The sequence below is a fragment of the Dendrobates tinctorius genome, unplaced genomic scaffold (genome assembly GCF_039654945.1).
Source record: "Dendrobates tinctorius isolate UK_male_01 unplaced genomic scaffold, ASM3965494v1 ptg000008l, whole genome shotgun sequence".
Lineage (NCBI taxonomy): Eukaryota > Metazoa > Chordata > Amphibia > Anura > Dendrobatidae > Dendrobates > Dendrobates tinctorius.
Genome location: NW_027361676.1, coordinates 77127501 through 77133333, shown reverse-complemented (window position 1 = coordinate 77133333; position 5833 = coordinate 77127501).

Genomic DNA, 5833 nt, shown 5'->3' with positions numbered 1-5833 from the left:
AGATTTTACATCCATATAAGCCACATGTCACAGGGGTGCTGTGTGAGGAAACCTGACATCACGTAATAGGGGTACCATGGTTTTATGCTAGCCACTCCATTGACCAAATGCCAAAGTTTGGGCTTGCCTTCACCTTTTATTCTTGAACAGGGATAAAGATTTACACAAGGGCCCCAGGCTTGGGTCTGATCCAGTGGATTAGTTTAAAAGAATTAAAATAGAAAGTATGTCAACCATGTTTCATCCATACTAATAGACGAGTCTGATCTGCAAAATACGATCAGAATAGGACATGTTCTGAGTCACACAAATCTCAATCACGGATTAATGATTTTAAGTAATATTTGAATATATTCATTCTACTCTGTGAGTCTGAGTGCTGTCTAATAAAAAAATCGAACAGCACTAGGACTTGTCACACAGATGTATGAATGCAGCCTTGGCTTATATTGCAGTAGGAAATGGTATATCCATAAGTATATGGGTTACACAATTAGTATAATTTCAGTTGAAGAACAGATGTTAAATTTACCGTAACCAAAATCATGAGATTAACAATGTAGAAAATGATACATTATTACTTATATTCTTTCCTTTACATGAATTAACAATACTGATCACATACATATGTCATCAGCTGGGTTGCAGCTGTTGAAATATGTGTTAATTAATTCAGAAAATGTGATATATTGTAATAAATAGATCTTACTTCTTGGAAATTGTAACACAAAGTAAGAATATCACATAAATGAACAGCATTCTGCCATCTATAGAGCAATATATTGCATACATTTAATAAGGAACACATCATAATAATGTTTTTTTTTAACAATATGAAATAATGTGCCATGGTACAAAGGTATTTCTCACAAACACAATTCTAAAATGTTAAAAATAACTAGAAATTGCAGAAAAGCTGGAGAAATGGAGTTCTACAAGTTGCCATTATAAATCTGATGTAGGTGCCTTAGCACGAGGCATATTCTTATGGTGCAGCAGCACTTTCAGGGTTAAGGAACAGTCTGCAGTAATAGTCCACTATGAGGTGTCCTATTCTCTGCTATAAAAGACAAAACAACTGCTCTGTTACTCCCTTGTTATTTAGACATTGTGGTATTTTCCCATCTCCAAAAGTTTTGATATAAAAAGTTATACATTTTGAATGCCTATACTTTACCTGGATGAACATGGTTCAAATCACTTTAACCCCTTCACCTCAAAATCTGTTTTCACCTTTCTGACCAGGTCAAATTTTACATATTTGACAAGTGTCACTTTATGCTGTAATAACTCTGGAACGTTTCAATTTGTCCCAATGATTCTGAGAGTGTTGTCTCGTGACACATTGTACTTAATGTTAGCGGTAAATTTAAGCCAATACTTTCTGCTTTTATTTGTGAAAATATCGTAATTTTGGCAAAAATTTTGCAAATTTTGCAGTTTTCAAACTTTCCATTTTTATATCCTTAAATCAGTTAGTCATGCTGTACAAAATAATTAATAAGTGACATTTCCCATATGCCTACTTTACATAAGCATCATTTTTGAAATGTAATTTTTTTTGCTAGGATGTTAGTGTCACGGCCCCCACCGCGCGCTATGCCACGGCCCCCACCCTGCTGCGCGCTCTCATACTTACCTGCCAGCACCGCAGCCCCTCTCACTCCAGCGTCGGCGGCTGCGTCCTTCTCTGACCGGCCCGCGGCCTGTGACGTCACTGCGACTCCTGCGCATGCGCCCTAGGCCGTGGCCGGCTCTCCCTGCTGGATCTTATTCTCCAGCAGTGCCCTAACCCGGTAGCACCGCCGGACCAATGGGGGCAGATCCTCACCTATATCAGGCTGCCCTCCCTTAGTGAAGGCGCCTGATCGTTGATGTTATATCAGCACTCTGGGTCCCTGTGGTTTGCCCTGTATACGGCTTCCATCCTCAATCTGCCTTGTGCTTCCTTGCAGTCCTGCTCCAGTCCTGCCTAACCGTGTCTGTTCCTGCAGTCCTGCTCCAGCCCTGCCTAACCGTGTCTGTTCCTGCTCCGGTCCTGCCTACCCATGTCTGTTCCTGCAGTCCTACTCCCATGCTGCCTAACCGTATCTGTTCCTGCTCCGGTCCTGCCTCCCCGTGTCTGTTCCTGCAGTCCTACTCCAGTCCTGCCTAACCATGTCTGTTCCTGCTCCGGTCCTGTCTACCCATGTCTGTTCCTGCAGTCCCACTCCAGTCCTGCCTAACCGAGCCTGATCCTGCTCCAGTCCTGCCTAACCGTCTCGGTTATTGTAGTTCACTCTGAGCCGCCCCTCTTGGTTCCGGCTACCGTGGCATTCGAACCCCTGGACCTGCTCCTAACGGTCCCTGTATAGGGGTCGGATCAACCAGGTTGCTTGTCCGGGGCCCCTCAGTGCCACGGTCCAGAGGCTCCACTCCGGGATTCCCACCTTGCCTAGCGTGTCGCTAACAGTTAGAAGGGTTACAAGTTCTTCATCAATTTCTAATTTTTTTAACAAAATTTTCAAACTCATTTTTTAGGGATTATATCATTTTTGCAGTGACATTGATGGGCCAATGTTACAGTAAATACCAAAAAAGTTACAACTTTTTTAAAAAACTGCACCCCTCAAAGTACTCAAAATCACATTCAATATGTTTATTAATTCTTTAGGCACTTCACAGGAATTAAGGCAATGTGGAATGAAAAAATGAACGTTTTTATTTCTCCCACCAAAATTTAGCATATTTAGAAAGGTAACAGGAGAAATTGATGCATACAGTTTATTGTACAATTTCTCCTGAGTGCGCTGATACCCCATATGTGTGCAATAACTACTGCTTGGGTGCATGGCAGGGTTCGGAAGGGAAGCAGCACCATTAGACTTTTGGAGCGGATATTTGGCTAGGATAGAAATCATTTGAAGAGCCTTTGATGCGCCTAAACAGTGAAAACACCAATAAGTAATCCCATTTTGGAAACTACACCTCTCAAGAAATTTATTTAGATTTGTGGCCATCACCTTGAACCCACAGGTGCTTTATAGAACTTTATTAAGTTGAGCCGTGAAAATCAAAAATCACATTATACCAACAAAAATGTTGCTCTTGCCTCAAATTGTTAATTTTGTCAAGGATAACAAGAGAAAATAGACTCTATAATTTGCTGTGTAATTTCTCTTGCATATACCAATGCTCCACACGTGTGAGAAAACTACTGACAGAGCTCAGAGAGATGAAGCACCATTTCACTTTTGGAGAGCAAAAATAGCTGGAATAGATAGAGGATGCCATGTTGAGCTTGCAGTGCCCCTGATATGCCTAAACAGTGCAAACCCCCAACAAGCCAACAAGTGACCCCATTTTTAGAACTACAGGCCTCCAGGAATTTATCTAGAGGTGTAGCAAGCACTTTGAACCCACAAGAGCTTCATAGAATTTTATTACGCTGAGCCATGAAAATAAAAAAAATTTTAATTTTTCCGGCAACAATTTTAGCCTCAAATTGTTCATTTTCACAAGGGTAACTGGAGAAAATGAACTAATCAATTTGTTGTTCAATATCTCTTGAGTTCACCAATATCCTATATGTGGTTGGAAACGACTTTTCAGACATAGTCCAAAGCTCAGAATGGATGGAGCACAACATTGGAGTACAGATTTTTCAGGAATGACTGGTGAGTGACATGTGACATTGGCAGAGCCCCTGAGGTGTCAGCACAGCATAGAGCCCCATAAGTGATCTCACTTGCAAAATACACCTTACAATTAATCTAGATGTGCAGTGAGAATATTGACACTAAAGGTGTGTCACAACATTTTGTACTATTGAATGGTGAAGAAAAAATAATTACACTTTCAAAAGTAAAATGATGTTTTAGAACCAAGTTTTTATTTTTCAAAAAGGGTAAATAGGAGAAAATTTACCACATATTTTGTTATGTAAATTCTCCTGAGTTCGTCAATATGCTGCATGTGGGTGTTATGTCAACTTGGTACAGCCGCTGAGGTGCTAGAACAGATGAAATCTTAATAACTGATACATTTTACAAACTGCACCCCTCAGGGAATACACCTAGTTATGTAGTGAGGATATTGAAACCACCGGTGTGTCACAGAATTTTATAACATTGGGTGGTGAGGAACTAATAATTACATTTTTTTCACTAACATACTGTTTTAGGGTAGTTTCACACGTCAGTGTCTCCGGTACGTGTAGTGACAGTTTTCTCACGTACCGGAGACACTGACACACGTAGACACATTGTAATGAATGTGTCTATGCAGATGTCAGAGTGTTTTCACCGACCGTGTGTCCGTGTGTAAAACACACTGACATGTCCATTTTTGTGCAACAGCACGGATCACATGGACCTATACAAGTCAATGGGTCCGTGTAAACACGTACCGCACACGGATGCGGTCCGTGTGCTGTCCGTGTGCGATCCGTGTGCGTTTGTAAAAGTCAAAGGGTTAACATTAAAAATAATATTTCAAAAACACGGACATGGACACATGGACAGCATACGGACAGCACACGGATGGTACACACGGACATACGGATAGCACACGGATGACCTCCATATGCACACGGACACACAGACACGGATAGCTCCGGTACCGGTTTTTCCGGTACCTGAATTATCTGGACATGTGAAACTGTCCTTAGCCTCAGATTTTTCATTTTCACAAGAGGAAATGCGTAAAAAGGCCCAGTAATTTATTATTTAATTTCTCTTGAATGTGGCAATACCCCATATAAGGCTGTACAGTACTGTTTGACAACACCGTAGAGCTCCGGAGGGAAGGAGCGCTATTTAACTTTTGCAGCACTACTTTTTCTAGAATAGTTTGTGGACTCCATTTACAGAACTCTTGATGTGCCTAAAGAGTGGAAATCCCCCTCAAGTGACTACTTATTGGAATTTACAACCCTCTGGGAGTTCATTGACTTAGTGACGACTTTGACTCTATGAGCGTTTTCCAGAAACAAACACGCAATGGAAGTTGCAGAGTGAAAATTGCAAATATGACATTGTAGTGCTCATATATTGTGCCCAGATTGTGCTTCTAAAACCATGCACCCATAAATTAAGTGGGTTCTCCTCATTATGTTAATGTCAAACATATGGATATTAACTTTGGTTTAGCAATATTGTGGGGCTCAGAAGGTAAGGAGCATTTGAATTTGGGAGCACAGATTTTGCTGGATTTCTTTTGGTGGGAGCCATGTTGCTTTTCCAGAACCTTTACGCACTACCAGTAACTTGGACACCCCCCATATTTCTGTTAACAGGTGACAGACCCGAGTGGGGACTTGTTTTCTTTGGATTGAGTTGAAGCTTTTATTGGTTGCATTTTGAAGTACAGAACCTTTTTGTATCAGTCTACATTTACATTGTGTTCTGTGATGAGCACTTACATAAGGATTTCCATCAAAATATCTGAAATACATGTTTCAAATTAAACCCCTGATGGCTCCATTTACTATAATGAGGCAGTGGACTAACTTTTCACTCAATTTGGTCTCTGCTATGACGTCACGAGAGTGAGGATTGGACTGGATTAGGAGACTCCTTCGACTTCCAGCATTCTAAGTGCCGAGATCACTATTTATTGACGCATTTACAGAGTTAAACAGCCCGGGGCAGTGAAGGCATTGCTTCTATCAGTGACAGCCGAGTCGCAACTATCACTGAAAGTGAACCTGTCAGCAGGATTTTGCTTAGTAAATTACAGACACTGTCAGGTTGGCGCTGTTATACTCATTAAAACGATAGCTTGGTTGATGAAATCCATTTTGTGGTTGTTGCTTAATCTTTATTTGTAGTTTACAGTTAATGAGATTCTCGTG